Below are 17,109 nucleotides of genomic sequence, written 5' to 3' on the forward strand. Positions count from 1 at the left end.
TAACGTTGTTTACACGCATTCAATTACTTTGTGGTTACATCAGTATCTAGGCTATAGGTTAGGTGTGCATTTAAACAGACTGAAAACAAACGCGAAAACATTCAGATTGACCAGAGATATCACAAACACGGTTTTGAAAAAGCGGAAATCGTATTGATTGTTTGTTAGATTTCAAAGTGGATTAATGATTCTGCATTTGTAATTGTATCGTAAGCTAAGTCATTTAAAGCTTGATTGGTAAATATGCTAATGTATACATTTTTTTTTTAATTTAATATACAGAGTCTGGGGAGGAGGCAGCACAAGAAACACAGCCTCATCTATCTCCCCGGGATGAGAGTGGTGGGGAGGAATTTCCACTTCGGAGGGAAGAGGCCCCCCGTGACGAAGAGCGCATGGAAGCTGATGAAGAGGCCCCGGAAGCAGAGGAGGAGCCCGAGGAACCAGAGGACCCTCAAGGACCCGCACACCACCGTGCACGGGCACCCCGCCGTGCACGGGTACCCCGCCAAGCACAACAAGAGGAAATAGCGGAGGTGCGGGTTCTACTGGACTACATAGACCAGATGCGTAACTCCCGGATACAAAATATCGAAGGCCGCACTCGAATTCTTGATGGACAAAATCAAATAATTGAAGGACAAAACCAAATAATAAACATACTCAATAGAATCGAACAAGGCCAAAACAGAATCTTTAATCTGCACCAAGAGATGTTCAATTTTTTCCGGGAGGCGCATGCTGGTCTACCTCCTGGTCCGCCTCCTGCTGCTGGGCCTCCTGCTGCTGGGCCTCTTGCTGCTGGGCCTCCTGCTGCTGGGCCATCTCCTCCAGCCGGCCCATCTACTCCTGCCGGCCCATCTACTCCTGCCGGGCCATCTACTCCTGCCGGGCCATCTACTCCTCTTCAGCCATCTCATCCTCTTCAGCCATCTCCTCCTCTTCAGCCAGCTTCTCCTCCTCAGCCATCTTCTCCTCCTCAGCCATCTTCTCCTCCTCACCTTGGTCGTCCCAGTACTCTTCCTTCCACTCTTCCCACAACATCTCCAAGGAGAACTCTTCGGAGTCGGCAGTTGCCCCTCCCAGAGCCTCAGCCCCGTGGGAAGAGGGGAAGGAAGAGGAAGTAAGTATTTATTTTCATCTTTAATGTTTTTTTTATTTAATGTGTAATGGATAGGTATGTGATGATGTGGTTTTCATACACTTGTGGACCACACTCTGTATATAATCTACTTCTATGGGACCGGGTCCATGGAGGAAGATTGTTTGCAGAGTGTGGGTTATAAGTGTGTGAAAACCACATCATCACATACCTATCCTTGTTCATGATATTGATTGGTTTCTGTGATGTGATGTCCAAACTGTTTCCAGAATCGCAAACAAAATTACCATTACAATTATCCATCATGGCATATTACTGTTTGAATGCCAATAACACAGCTTAAAGGGACAGTCAGAAAATTATTGATTACAAAGAAAACACTGTATTACGCATTATCAAGTTGGAAACAACAAAACATGGAGAAATACGTGTGACTTATGTGCTTAACCTTGTATCTATGACTAGGAAAAATGACCACTTATTTGTTGTTCTGACATAACAACCTTTTAGATATCAATGATCAATACATGGTAAATAATATGCTGTATGAGCACAAGGTTTTACATATACAAATGCTATCCAAATGCCCTCTAGTGGTCAAATTGTATAATGATTACATGCACTCTTCAAGCTCGAAGAAATGAGCACACGAACCTCATAGGTTTAGCTAGCAAATTTAAATAAACAAAGACAAATGATAAATTGGTGAGAAACCTTTGATATCATTGATATTACAAAATTGACTTTTAGAATAATGCAAAACATTATTTGTTTTCTAAACTGTCCCTTTAACAAAATTACATATGCTAACACATATTTGAAGCTTGTTGGTATATCTACATGTACTTGGTCAAAAATTAAATATTGAAATCAGATTTATATTGACGTGTTAAATAAAGTATATTTTCTTAAAGAGACATTATTGTGTTAATTTTTTTTTAGAAAGACATTTGTTTGAACAATGAATATGGTTTAAAGTCCTTTTAGGAGTGGGGGGTGAAAATATGCTAACAATAATATATTTGAAGATTAAACAATGTGGAACTCATACATGATACAAAAATCAACATTTGCATTAAAGGGACAGTATACTATATTTTTAACAGAACTGTATGTAATAGACACTACTACAAACAACAAGATTAACATATACTGATATCAATATTACAAAGCTTCAAACACTTTCAAAGAAAATCGGGTTAGCTCTATTGAAAATATAGATGAACCCCCATTACAACCGTAAAACAAGACAATACCCCATCATTAACATATGAAAAGACCCTTTACACAAACAGGAGAAAGCTGGAGATGGTACTCACATGAAACTCAGAGGCTGGGCGAGGAGTCTGAAAATTAATTACATTTTCTTTGAACAGAAGCAAAATGAAACGTGTATTTGTTAAACAATGGACTATCTAACTAGAGACAAAATAAAAATACACAATACACAATACACAATAGCGCATATTTATTAATTAGATATCTTTAACATTAAAAACAACAGTCATTTTTATGAAAAAGGAACATATTGTTGACAAACATATTAAACAACATGGACTATAGAGATTTGCACTTGCCTCGAAATATCATATGCATGAAAACATTTTGCTTTCGTTCGTTTATTCAACCAGACATCCAGCAAAAGAGAATGTGGTGGTCTTTATCAGCTACGGGTCAACAATGTAACATGATGCAAATAATACATATTCGCAAGGTTTTTAAAATTGGCTGCAGTCACAAACGTGTTTAACGTGCACAAACAAATATTGCGGGACTACGTAATCCAATCATACATTTTTTTACCTTTGCATGTGACGTCTTAACATGGCGCTTCCTTGATCACGTAAGAACGCCATCCAATAAAAGGCACATTCTTGATCATGTAAGAACGCCCAAAAAAAAAGGCGCATCCTTGATCACGTAAGAACGTCAGTCAATACAAGGAATCATTGGACAGCCTGGCAGGTGACGTTTTAAGCAACATGGCGCATCCGAGATAGCTGAAAAACTGCAGCCAATACAAGGACTCAGTTGACAGCTTGGCATATCACTAAAAAACGTATTTAAATTTTAGGAACTAGTATGTGTCTAGATTGCTATCTAGGAATGTCACCAAATCATGAATCATCTTTTCGGACTTGACTGTCCTTTGAACTATAGCTATGGTGTATATATTTAACATTTAAAAGATACACATGAGAAATACATATGCCATTGATGTTTTAAGATATGTTTTGATTGTTTTGGAATAACAATAATGATACATGGATTGATTAAACGTGTCATTTATTCAAGTTTAAATCTGGTCAGCCTACCTATAGCCATATATGGGAGTAGAATTATTTTGTTAACATATTTTTCCAAAAATATTCATCATCTAAAATATTTGCATTACACACAGAGATTTATTTGGTTACACTTTTACAATAAGATAGAATAGAAAATGAAATACATGTGCTGTCAACATTACAATAAGATTGTTTATTAATAAGATTATATGTCCTTGTTCATGTAAAAAGGACAAAAACGCTTTAGAAATGGAAATACATTCATTAACAATTGTGCTCACCATCCCTTAAAGGGACATTATTTTGTTTTTAAAAAGAGGATACACATAGACAATACTATTTCAATAAAATGAACACTTTACAGGGATTATATCATTGTATCAATCCTCAGATCATTTGTTAAAGGTGCATCAATTCATGCAGAGTTTCTAAATACACACATGGATGTGAAAATTGAAATATACATATATACACAAATAACAATCTATATATACATATATAAAACAATTACTATGCTAATCATAATCATGCAATGATAAAGCTAAGAGAAAAATATATAAAGACAAATAATAAGATTACATTGGAGATGTTAATCTTAAAGTCATTTACAATTGTCTTACATATATGATTTTTTTAAAAAAAATATTTTTGGTAGGTCCCTTTAAGGATCAACAAGATAAACTAGAGCTTTAAAAAAATAACATGAAGAATGAGGACAAAGAATCGTGCAATTACATGTCTTTTATTAGTATGTAAGAAAATATCAACAACGTTTAGAAATAATCTTGTAAAAATAAGGAATATTTGAGCCATATGACAAGGTAACAGAGTGCATCACAGTCCATGAAGAGAGTTGCCAAGGGCCACCATAGCCCCATTGGAGACATATGACAAGGTAACACAGTGCATCACAGTCCATGAAGAGAGTTGCCAAGGGCCACCATAGCCCCATTATAGACATATGACAAGGTAAAAGAGTGCATCACAGTCCATGAAGAGAGTTACCAAGGGCCACCATAGCCCCATTGGAGACATATGACAAGGTAACAGAGTGCATCACAGTCCATGAAGAGAGTTGCCAAGGGCCACCATAGCCCCATTGGAGACATATGACAAGGTAAAAGAGTGCATCACAGTCCATGAAGAGAGTTACCAAGGGCCACCATAGCCCCATTGGAGACATATGACAAGGTAACACAGTGCATCACAGTCCATGAAGAGAGTTACCAAGGGCCACCATAGCCCCATTGGAGACATATGACAAGGTAACAGATTGCATCACAGTCCATGAAGAGAGTTGCCAAGGGCCACTATAGCCCCATTGGAGACATATGACAAGGTAACACAGTGCATCACAGTCCATGAAGAGAGTTGCCAAGGGCCACCATAGCCCCATTGGAGACATATGACAAGGTAAAAGAGTACATCACAGTCCATGAAGAGAGTTACCAAGGGCCACCATAGCCCCATTGGAGACATATGACAAGGTAACACAGTGCATCACAGTCCATGAAGAGAGTTGCCAAGGGCCACCATAGCCCCATTGGAGACATATGACAAGGTAACACAGTGCATCACAGTCCATGAAGAGAGTTGCCAAGGGCCACCATAGCCCCATTGGAGACATATGACAAGGTAACACAGTGCATCACAGTCCATGAAGAGAGTTGCCAAGGGCCACCATAGCCCCATTGGAGACATATGACAAGGTAACACAGTGCATCACAGTCCATGAAGAGAGTTGCCAAGGGCCACCATAGCCCCATTGGAGACATATGACAAGGTAAAAGAGTGCATCACAGTCCATGAAGAGAGTTGCCAAGGGCCACCATAGCCCCATTGGAGACATATGACAAGGTAAAAGAGTGCATCACAGTCCATGAAGAGAGTTGCCAAGGGCCACCATAGCCCCATTGGAGACATATGACAAGGTAACACAGTGCATCACAGTCCATGAAGAGAGTTGCCAAGGGCCACCATAGCCCCATTGGAGACATATGACAAGGTAAAAGAGTGCAACAGGCACAACAATAAACTTTTAAAAAGGCCAAATGGCAACAATAAAAAAAAACATCAACATGTGGACGGAGGATTCTTATCTGCCACCTTGGAGCATCTCCAGATCCTCCACTTACTGGTCATCCTCTTCATCGTCCTGTGCATGTCCAGCTCCAGATTCAGGCCTTGAACTTAATCGCATAATTTCACGCAGAGTCAAGTCCTGAACCCGGAGCTGGGCCTGCATGGTGTCGTTCATCCCTCTCAGGACAGCTGCGTTCCTCAACATGGCCTGCTCTACTCTTGCTATACCTTCTAGCATGAGCCATGCTGTGTCACAGCCTAAAATAAAGAATAAATTAAATATTAATGATAATTACACAACAGACGAAAAAAATAGAAAAGATACATTGTCATCATAAAGACAAATCATTCTTTACATCAATTAGTTTAAATTTATTCTTTACACATGAATTATGTTATTCAGACAGACCGAAATCATTAAAGGGACAGTTTACTCAAACATGTTGTCCCCTTTAATTGGTTTTAGATGATCCACTTATACAGCTTGAGTGTATAAAATCTTGTTAAAGGATTTACATTGTACTTACATTAGCAATTTAAATATTTTAATTATACTGTGGTAGGCACACCTATCCTTAAACATTTTGGCATTGAGGACAAGCTGTGTAAACATAGCAACCTGAAGAAATTACATTCCCACTGGGTTAGACAAGAGATAATGTATAAACATTTGTACATTAATTGTTGGATCCAAGTAGTGGTGATTGGTATATGTAGTGATATCCAATTAAAGGGACACTGAACCTAAATATTTAATTGACTGATTCAGATAGAGCATGACATTACAAATATTTAAAAATTACACATATTCTTTAAATGTTTGAATTCTATAGCTAGATTTTGAATGCAAGAATGTCGGTTTTTAGGGCAGGCCATATTTGTTTATCAACTTTGTTTGTCCCTGCTGGTTGATGGATACATTCATCCAACAATAAAGAAATGATGTCCACAATTATTTTATTTTTTAAATAATTATAGGCATTTCTTTGTTTCAATAAAGATATCAAGAGAATGAAGAATAATTCATAAGAGTAGTAAATTATAAATTTGATTAACATTGCATGCTCTATTTGAATCACAATAGAAAATATTTTCATTCAGTGTACCTTTAAGTATCTTATAATGTTAATTTTGAATGATACTTACAGCTGTGCCTGGGAAGGACAATCCGACACTCAGGACAATGAAGGTTGAGACAGGGGGGAGGGATGGGATTGGCTTGGGGAGGGATGGGATTGGCTTGGGGAGGGATGAGCTGATGCTCCGGGGTAGGCCGTACAGCTGGGGAGTGGGGAGTTGGGGTCTGGGCAGCTGTACGGGCCATAATACGGGGAGAGCGGTGAAGGGGGTTGTAGGGGCGTTTTTTGGGAGGGGCAGGAAATGATAAATGGGAAGGGCCGGCAGGGGTCTGGGCATGGGCAGGAGTCTGGGCATGGGCAGTGGTCTGGGCATGGGCAGGGGTCTGGGCATGGGCAGGGGTCTGGGCATGGGCAGGGGTCTGTGACTGGTCAGGGGACTGGGCAGGGGCGGAAACCAGATGACCAGAAGTGGTGGATCCATCTGAAAATTTAATAAATATATATTAACATCTCATACATCATGAAATCAAATCAACGCATTTCAAATTGATTATGTTTTCTATATACTTAGAAGTGTGTTTGAATTTGTAAACAATTATGAAATGAGGATATGGTATGCATATAGGCACTCAGATGAATATCAATTACTGTCTGTACAATTATAACATTATTATTGTGTTTTGGCCTGGAATATGCATGTGACATAATGATGGCATGAATTATACATTAAAAAAAAAAAAAAAATTCATGCTGCCTGATATAGAAAGGGGGCAGTAGTGTATTTCAACAGACAAATAATATTCCTTTTTAAAGTGCAAAAGCTGTAGACTTTGAATGTCTTCAATGAAATGATTTCAAATAAAGCAACATGTTGGAAACATGACAGATATATTTCACATACCATTAGACTCCAAGGCAGCCTCTTCCTCCTCCATCACATATGTTAAATCAATCTCTGTAAAACATAACATGTTGTGTACACGTTAAGAACAGATATTATAACATATGTTACTGTTGTTCAAAGACACACATCAATGTTGCATTAAAGATATACACACCCAAAGTTATGATTTACATCATTTTGATGGAGCATACAAATTACATTAGATTTGTTATTCTCAATGATTCATATTTTCGATGTATTGTTTGTATTAATTTAAACATCATAAAAGCATAGTACATAGAACATTTAAGATTTCTCATGTGTGTATCACTTGATGACTGTTGTCAAAAATGAACATGGAAACAAACATATGCTATACATCTTCTGAATAACAAATGTGTAGACTAATAAAGTTTTAATTATTAATCTTTCAATATTAAAAGAAAATTAATATATAATCAGAAGAGAAAATTATATGTTTGTTTCAAATGTTATGCTTCATCAGAATCATGCACATAATATTGATTACCAATACACCTTCAATGACATATAAATGAGTCAATGGACTTACCAGGAGACCGCAAAGGCGGCTCTATGTCACTGCTGGATTCCTGTGGGCTCACCACACCAACTCTCTCTATGAATGATATAGATATATATTAGGAAACACATTTGGGATATCACTAAATCACATCTGTATCGAATTTTAAGATTAATCAACTTGAAAATGTGAAGAATAGAGCAGTCATTAAACCAGAAAATGCTTGATTGAATCAAGGGGATTCTGTTAAAAATGATGTATTGAACATATGTTTAATTTCAGACTATATTAGACATCAAACTCATCTCATACGATGCTATTGCATATCTAAATATACCCATTGATCAATGTTCTTAAAAGAATACACACAAACCACATTTTGAAGAGCAGCTGTTGACAAATCTAAACAAACACATGTGGCACATCGAGCCATTTGTGCAATGTACAGTAATCTTGTTTAGGACACAACACATATTTATCACAATACAAAACCAAATTGATTAGTACAAATATGTAATCATGGTGCTGTTAGAGTATGCTGATATCTATAAAGTAACTCCAACAGTGAATATGTGAATTATATATCAATATTGTTTAATCCAAAGAATGTAAAGATGAATGAATCTATTGTTTATTAAAGGGACACTGACATGATTAATTTAAATCATTGATTTCTCTGTTCAAACAGTTCAAAATGATTTAACATTGACTCCTATTATAATTTGAATGTTGCTACATTTTAATCTTAAAGGCAGATAAGCAATATTGTATTCAATAAATATTGTTTGTTGAAGGTATCCACCAATCATCAATAAAAACCCAGGTTGTTCAACCAAAATTGAGATGCAGATAAACGTACATTCTTGATTTTAAAATACATTTAGCAATAGAATATTTCACATATGATGATAGTATTATATTTAAATGTTTATTAATATTGCATACTCTATCTGAATGACAACATTAATAATTGTAGATCAGTATCCCTTTAATATAAAATTATATTGATTTGACAATGTTGGTGTTAATGAATTCTCTACTCCATATGTTGATGTAATGAATGGGATTGAGCATGCAATTCAAATCTAATATGTTATTTAAGGATATCCGAAGAATTATTTAATTTTCATCTATTAAAGGGATATTACATATAAATATTGAACAATGTGGATTTAGTATGTAATGTTCTGTCCATGTTTCTAAGACAAATGTCAATTAAAATGAGACATACCATACTGTGACAAGCCCTGCCTTAAGGATCCAGCAGCAACATCCATATCTGTAATATATTAAATGAGGATTGCATATCATTAATACAAATCATGCCATGTTTAAAATCTTTACATTATTAGCAAATCAATTTAAAACTATTAATCCTTTGGTAGTCCCATGAGTTAATTGTTTCCTCAATTCAATTCATGATAAATATATCCTGTACTCTTATTTTCAATCAGTTGTGTTGTTTACTGTAGCTTTAATTATTTTTTGGTGTTATTTCATTCTCATCAATTGATGTGCATATGTTATAATTTATTTGGATTCTTCTTTTTTTATTATGTATAATATTGAAAATAAGAATACTGTATTCTTCACATATATAATAATTCACATTTCATTTTGACCCACATGTATAAAGCAATGCCACTTACAGCAAAGCCATGTTAACGTGTATGCGCAATTCCATTTTCGCGATCATTGCGCAATGATTCAAAGCGGAATTACGCATCCGTCATTTGACCAACATGTATAAAGCAATGCCACTTACAGCAAAGCCATGTTAACGTGTATGCGCAATTCCATTTTCGCGATCATTGCGCAATGATTCAAAGCGGAATTACGCATCCTTCATTTGACCAACATGTATAAAGCAATGCCACTTACAGCAAAGCCATGTTAACGTGTATGTGCAATTCCATTTTCGCGATCATTGCGCAATGATTCAAAGTGGAATTACGCATCCGTCATTTGACCAACATGTATAAAGCAATGCCACTTACAGCAAAGCCATGTTAACGTGTATGCGCAATTCCATTTTCGCTCTTTGACGCATATTCTGTAGAGCGCAAGACACATCATTCCTATTTCATGTGTCACTAATCTAAAATCAGATATCTAAACATCATATGTAGTGTATGTTGTGAGATCTGTATAGGTTTAGTATCTGACTATATACACATTTATTGATTAAAAAAAAAAAAAAAAGATATTATATGAAGTTGGATAATTACCTGGTTCAGATTCTCCATCTCCTCCCAGGCCACCGGACGGAGAAGCAGCTGCCCTGGCCCCCGCGTCAGGACTTTCAGATCCCGCAGCTGGGAGGGAAGAAGAGGAGGCCGAGGATGGCGAGGATCTGAATCTTTTGGGGACCCGGAGATTGAGGAGCTCACATAAAGTCACCTCATAAGGGAGTAGGTACAGTTTCCGAGGGGCCTCTCTTTTGCCACCTCTTTTACGGGCTTGTACCCAGTCCCTTATGAGGTTGACTTTTTTGGTTAACCGCAACCTCATATCTCCGAATCTCCTCATGATCTGATCCTGGGTCCTCTGGACGTCACACACCAATCTAACCGCATTGGTGATAGACTCCCAGAGGGCCTTCTAAACAGGCGCATCTGTCAACCTCCTCTTGTTCCCAAACAGCTGGGGATAAAAGTCCTTGACGGCGTGGACCAGTGCAGCGCTCTCCTCCTTGGTGAACCTGGGAGCTGACATGCCTGCTGGGTTGTCCAATAAATATATTATAATAATAATATAAACTGCCTGCAGGCATTAGAGAACTGACAAAGATGGCTACGTGTAATGGACTTTTATATGGTGAAGTAAACATGAGATGCACCATGGGACAAGTTATCTGTACATCTGATTGGATAAAAGTTTGAAATATTGTTAGAATGTCTGTGAGACCATCCTGACTCAAGTTGTGTTTGTGTGATGAACTCTGATTGGCCGTTCCTTAATGTTTCATATCTTAGTAACTTCCTTACACATACCTCATGGTGGTGCTGTAACTTCATTTTTCATGTAGACTTATTTGTAACTCATGGGCCTGTCATGCGGATATGTGTGACGCAGATTTAATATCCGTGATCCGTTAAATATTAATGATTAAATTCTATTTAACATCTAATACTGTCACATTATTAATGTTGTAGACATTTCTCGGTTTAATAACGGTCTGTTTCTTTAATACAAATACACATTTAATATTGTATGTCTTTATTGTTCATAAAATCCATTTATTGACTTATTGTGAAGTATTGATATTGCTCTATTAAATGTATTTCATAATGCACATTGATTGTGTGCTATTGCGTGACATTAGACTTTAATGTTTAAAGATGCTAATCTGGTGTTTCAAGATGCGTTTCCCACGCAATATTTCTGAATGTTCAAATTCAGGTTATAAGGTCATTCACTTGGATAATCTGTTTATAAATGTTAAACTACAGGTTTGTTTGTTATTAGTAAATAAACCTCGAGCTTGTATTTGTCTGAAGTGCTCATATATGTTATTGTGCAATGGCGTCTTTATTTTTAAATAGACATTACAAACAAACAATTGTATCAAATGATCTGTAGAGATAGAAGATTGTTTAGACTTTAAAATGTAAATCAATTTATCTTAGTATTTAGATATCCTCAACAGAAGAAATTTAAATGCACATGGTTGAGACAATCACATAAGGCATCTATGTGCATCCACCAATCTTCATCTACTGAGCCTATCTCGATATGCTTTTCAAGCAAAGTATGTCAAGATAGGAAGAGAAGTAAATACACTCTTTAAATCTCTTAAAGGGACACTTTCCAAACAAATTTAGCGTTGGTGACTCAGATTGAGCATGAAATGTTAATCAACGTTATAATTTAATCCGATTCTCAAATGTTAACAATTATCTTGTTATCTTTCTTTGCAAATCAATAATGATATTTGAGATTACGGACAATTGTTTCAAAAAACCTGGGTTGTCCTTGATGATTGTTGGATAAATTAATCCACCACAAAAACCAAGTTCAGTCCAGAGTACTGAAGCTAATAAATTATCTATTTAATGCCTTATTTTTAAAGTAATGATAGCAACATCACAAGGAGCATTCATAATATGAGACAATTTTTAAAGTTGCTTAAAATAGAATACTCATTCAGAATGTATAAATCATTAATTTTTTAACTGTCTCCCTTTAAGTATATTTTTAGTTCATGTCCCTTTAAATAAACATTTCACAATAATGCTTGAAATATCAGAAACCTAGGCACCTTCCTTTTGATAAATTAGTATAACATATGAGTATATAAAATTTAGATAAACTTCTGGATTGTTTTACACACTGGGGCCTAGTTATCAAGCCGTCAACCTCAAATACGCTGGAATTCCGCAGCGTATTTGTGGCGAGGCTGATTCGCCTTAGTTATCAAAGGCTCGAGACCGGCAAAAGTAGAATTTTGTGACGTAAACTTCGATCCGCCGGACTCAGTCCAACACAGATCGATTCTTACGTCACTCCAGATGTTCCGCACACAAGTGCGGCACAATCTCACTACTTTTGCTAGTTATCAAAAAACTAGCAGGTACGCTCGGCACTTTTACGGCCCAGCGTACCTGGTTTTCAAACCGCCACCCCTGGAGGTGGCGGATCCCATAGGAATCAATGGGAGTCTGACCATAGCGAAAGTACAAGTTCGCTGCTGACAGACATCCCATTGATTCCTATGGGAGCTGTCTACACCTAACACCCTAACATGTACCCCGAGTCTAAACACCGCTAATCTGACCCCCCCTACACCGCCGCAACTAAATAAAGTTATTACCCCCTAAACCGCCGCTCCCGGAGCCCACCGCAAGCTACTCTATACATATTAACCCATAAACCGCCGCTCCCGGAGCCCACCGCAACTATAATAAATGTATTAACCCCTAAACCGCCGCTCCCTGAACCCGCCGCAACCTATATTAAATATATTAACCCCTATCCTGCCCCCCCTACACCGTCGCCACCTATAATAAATTTATTAACCCCTAATCTGCCCCCCCTACACCGTCGCCACCTATAATAAATTTATTAACCCCTATCCTGCCCCCCACTACTCCACCGCCACTGTAATAAAATTATTAACCCCTAAACCTAAGTCTAACCCTAACCCTAACGCCCCCCTAACTTAAATATTAATTAAATAAATCTAAATAAATTAACTCTTATTAACTAAATGAATCCTATTTAAAACTAAATACTTACCTTTAAAATAAACCCTAAGATAGCTACAATATAAATAATAATTATATTATAGCTATCTTAGGATTTATATTTATTTTACAGGTAACTTTCAATTTATTTTAACCATGTACAATAACTATTAAATAGTTATTAACTATTTAATAGCTTACCTAGCTAAAATAAAGAGAAATGTGCCTGTGAAATAAATCCTAACCTAAGTTACAATTACACCTAACACTACACTATACTTTAATAAATTATTCCTATTTAAAACTAAATACTTACCTTTAAAATAAACCCTAAGATAGCTACAATATAAATAATAATTATATTATAGCTATCTTAGGATTTATATTTATTTTACAGGTAACTTTCAATTTATTTTAACCATGTACAATAACTATTAAATAGTTATTAACTATTTAATAGCTTACCTAGCTAAAATAAAGAGAAATGTACCTGTGAAATAAATCCTAACCTAAGTTACAATTACACCTAACACTACACTATACTTTAATAAATTATTCCTATTTAAAACTAAATACTTACCTTTAAAATAAACCCTAAGATAGCTACAATATAAATAATAATTATATTCTAGCTATCTTAGGATTTATATTTATTTTACAGGTAACTTTCAATTTATTTTAACCATGTACAATAACTATTAAATAGTTATTAACTATTTAATAGCTTACCTAGCTAAAATAAAGAGAAATGTACCTGTAAAATAAATCCTAACCTAAGTTACAATTAAACCTAATACTACACTATCATTAAATTAACTAAATAAACTACCTACAAATAACTACAATTAAATACAATTACATAAACTAACTAAAGTACAAAAAATAAAAAAAGCTAAGTTACAAAAAATAAAAAAGTAAGTTACAAACATGTTAAAAATATTACAACAATTTTAAGCTACTTACACCTAATCTAAGCCCCCTAATAAAATAACAAACCCCCCCAAATAAAAAAAATACCTACCCTATTCTAAATTAAATAAATTTCAAAGCTCTTTTACCTTACCAGCCCTTAAAAGGGCCATTTGTGGGGGCATGCCCCAAAAAGTTCAGCTCTTTTGCCTGTAAAAGAAAAATACAACCCCCCCCAACATTAAAACCCACCACCCACATACCCCTAATCTAACCCAAACCCCCCTTACAAAAACCTAACACTAATCCCCTGAAGATCATCCTACCTTGAGTCGTCTTCACTCAGCCGAGCCACCGATGGAACTGAAGAGGACATCCAGAGCAGAAGAAGTTAATCCTCCAAGCGGCGCTGAAGAAATCTTCCATCCGATGAAGTCATCATCCAGGCGGCGCTGAAGAAGTCTTCGATCCGGCCGATGTCATCTTCAAAGAGGCGCTGAAGAGGTCTTCTATCCAGGCGAAGTCATCTTCCAAGCCGGGTCTTGAATCTTCCTTCCGCCGACGCGGAACCACCTTCTTCACCGACGGACTACGACGAATGACGGCTCCTTTAAGGGACGTCATCCAAGATGGCGTCCCCTCAATTCCGATTGGCTGATAGGATTCTATCAGCCAATCGGAATTAAGGTAGGAAAAATCTGATTGGCTGATGGAATCAGCCAATCAGATTGAGCTCGCATTCTATTGGCTGTTCCGATCAGCCAATAGAATGCGAGCTCAATCTGATTGGCTGATTGGATCAGCCAATCGGATTGAACTTGAATCTGATTGGCTGATTCCATCAGCCAATCAGATTTTCCTACCTTAATTCCGATTGGCTGATAGAATCCTATCAGCCAATCGGAATTGAGGGGATGCCATCTTGGATGACGTCCCTTAAAGGAGCCGTCATTCGTCGTAGTCCGTCGGTGAAGAAGGTGGTTCCGCGTCGGCGGAAGGAAGATTCAAGACCCGGCTTGGAAGATGACTTCGCCCGGATAGAAGACCTCTTCAGCGCCTCTTTGAAGATGACATCGGCCGGATCGAAGACTTCTTCAGCGCCGCCTGGATGATGACTTCATCGGATGGAAGATTTCTTCAGCGCCGCTTGGAGGATTAACTTCTTCCGCTCCGGATGTCCTCTTCAGTTCCATCGGTGGCTCGGCTGAGTGAAGACGACTCAAGGTAGGATGATCTTCAGGGGATTAGTGTTAGGTTTTTGTAAGGGGGGTTTGGGTTAGATTAGGGGTATGTGGGTGGTGGGTTTTAATGTTGGGGGGGTTGTATTTTTCTTTTACAGGCAAAAGAGCTGAACTTTTTGGGGCATGCCCCCACAAATGGCCCTTTTAAGGGCTGGTAAGGTAAAAGAGCTTTGAAATTTATTTAATTTAGAATAGGGTAGGGTTTTTTTTTATTTTGGGGGGGTTTGTTATTTTATTAGGGGGCTTAGATTAGGTGTAAGTAGCTTAAAATTGTTGTAATATTTTTAACATGTTTGTAACTTACTTTTTTATTTTTTGTAACTTAGCTTTTTTATTTTTTGTACTTTAGTTAGTTTATGTAATTGTATTTAATTGTAGTTATTTGTAGGTAGTTTATTTGGTTAATTTAATGATAGTGTAGTATTAGGTTTAATTGTAACTTAGGTTAGGATTTATTTTACAGGTAATTTTGTATTTCTTTTAGCTAGGTAGTTATTAAATAGTTAATAACTATTTAATAACTATTCTAACTAGCTAAAATAAATACAAAGTTACCTGTAAAATAAATATAAATCCTAAGATAGCTATAATATAATTATTAATTATATTGTAGCTATCTTAGGGTTTATTTTACAGGTAAGTATTTATTTTTAAATAGGAATAATTTATTAAAGTATAGTGTAGTGTTAGGTGTAATTGTAACTTAGGTTAGGATTTATTTCACAGGTACATTTCTCTTTATTTTAGCTAGGTAAGCTATTAAATAGTTAATAACTATTTAATAGTTGTTGTACATGGTTAAAATAAATTGAAAGTTACCTGTAAAATAAATATAAATCCTAAGATAGCTATAATATAATTATTAATTGTATTGTAGCTATCTTAGGGTTTATTTTAAAGGTAAGTATTTAGTTTTAAATAGGATTCATTTAGTTAATAAGAGTTAATTTATTTAGATTTATTTAATTAATATTTAAGTTAGGGGGGCGTTAGGGTTAGGGTTAGACTTAGGTTTAGGGGTTAATCATTTTATTACAGTGGCGGCGGCGTAGTGGGGGGCAGGATAGGGGTTAATAAATTTATTATAGGTGGCGACGGTGTAGGGGGGGCAGATTAGGGGTTAATAAATTTATTATAGGTGGCAACGGTGTAGGGGGGGCAGATTAGGGGTTAATAAATTTATTATAGGTGGGGACGGTGTAGGGGGGGCAGGATAGGGGTTAATAGGTTTAATATAGGTTGCGGCGGGTTCATGGAGCGGCGGTTTAGGGGTTAAACTATTTATTTAGTTGCGGAGAGGTGCGGGATCAGCAGGATAGGGGTTAATAATTTTGTAATAGAGGGCGACGGTATAGGGGGGGCAGGATAGGGGTTACTAGGTATAATGTAGGTGGCAGCGGTGTCCGGGAGCGGCGGTTTAGGGGTTAATACATTTATAAGACTTGCGGCAGGGTCTAGGAGCGGCGGTTTAGGGGTTAATACATTTATAAGAGTTGCGGCAGGGTCTAGGAGCAGCGGTTTAGGGGTTAGTAACTTTATTTAGTTGCGGGAGGCTCCGGGGCGCCGGTATAGGGGGTAGAACAGTGCAGTTTAGTGTGAGTGCTTAGTGACAGGCTAGCAATAAAGCTGGGAAAAAGCCGAAGGGCAGCGAGATCGGATGAGTGATAACTCTCACAGTCCGCTGCTCATCGCCCCGCGGCTTTTTGACAGCTTTATTTGATAACTTAGGCGTATTTTTTAAGGTCCGCGGCGGCGAAGGTAGGCGAGCTTAGGCGGACGTATTGGGCCGGCGAAGCCA

Source organism: Bombina bombina, chromosome 7 (assembly GCF_027579735.1).
Source record: "Bombina bombina isolate aBomBom1 chromosome 7, aBomBom1.pri, whole genome shotgun sequence".
NCBI lineage: Eukaryota > Metazoa > Chordata > Amphibia > Anura > Bombinatoridae > Bombina > Bombina bombina.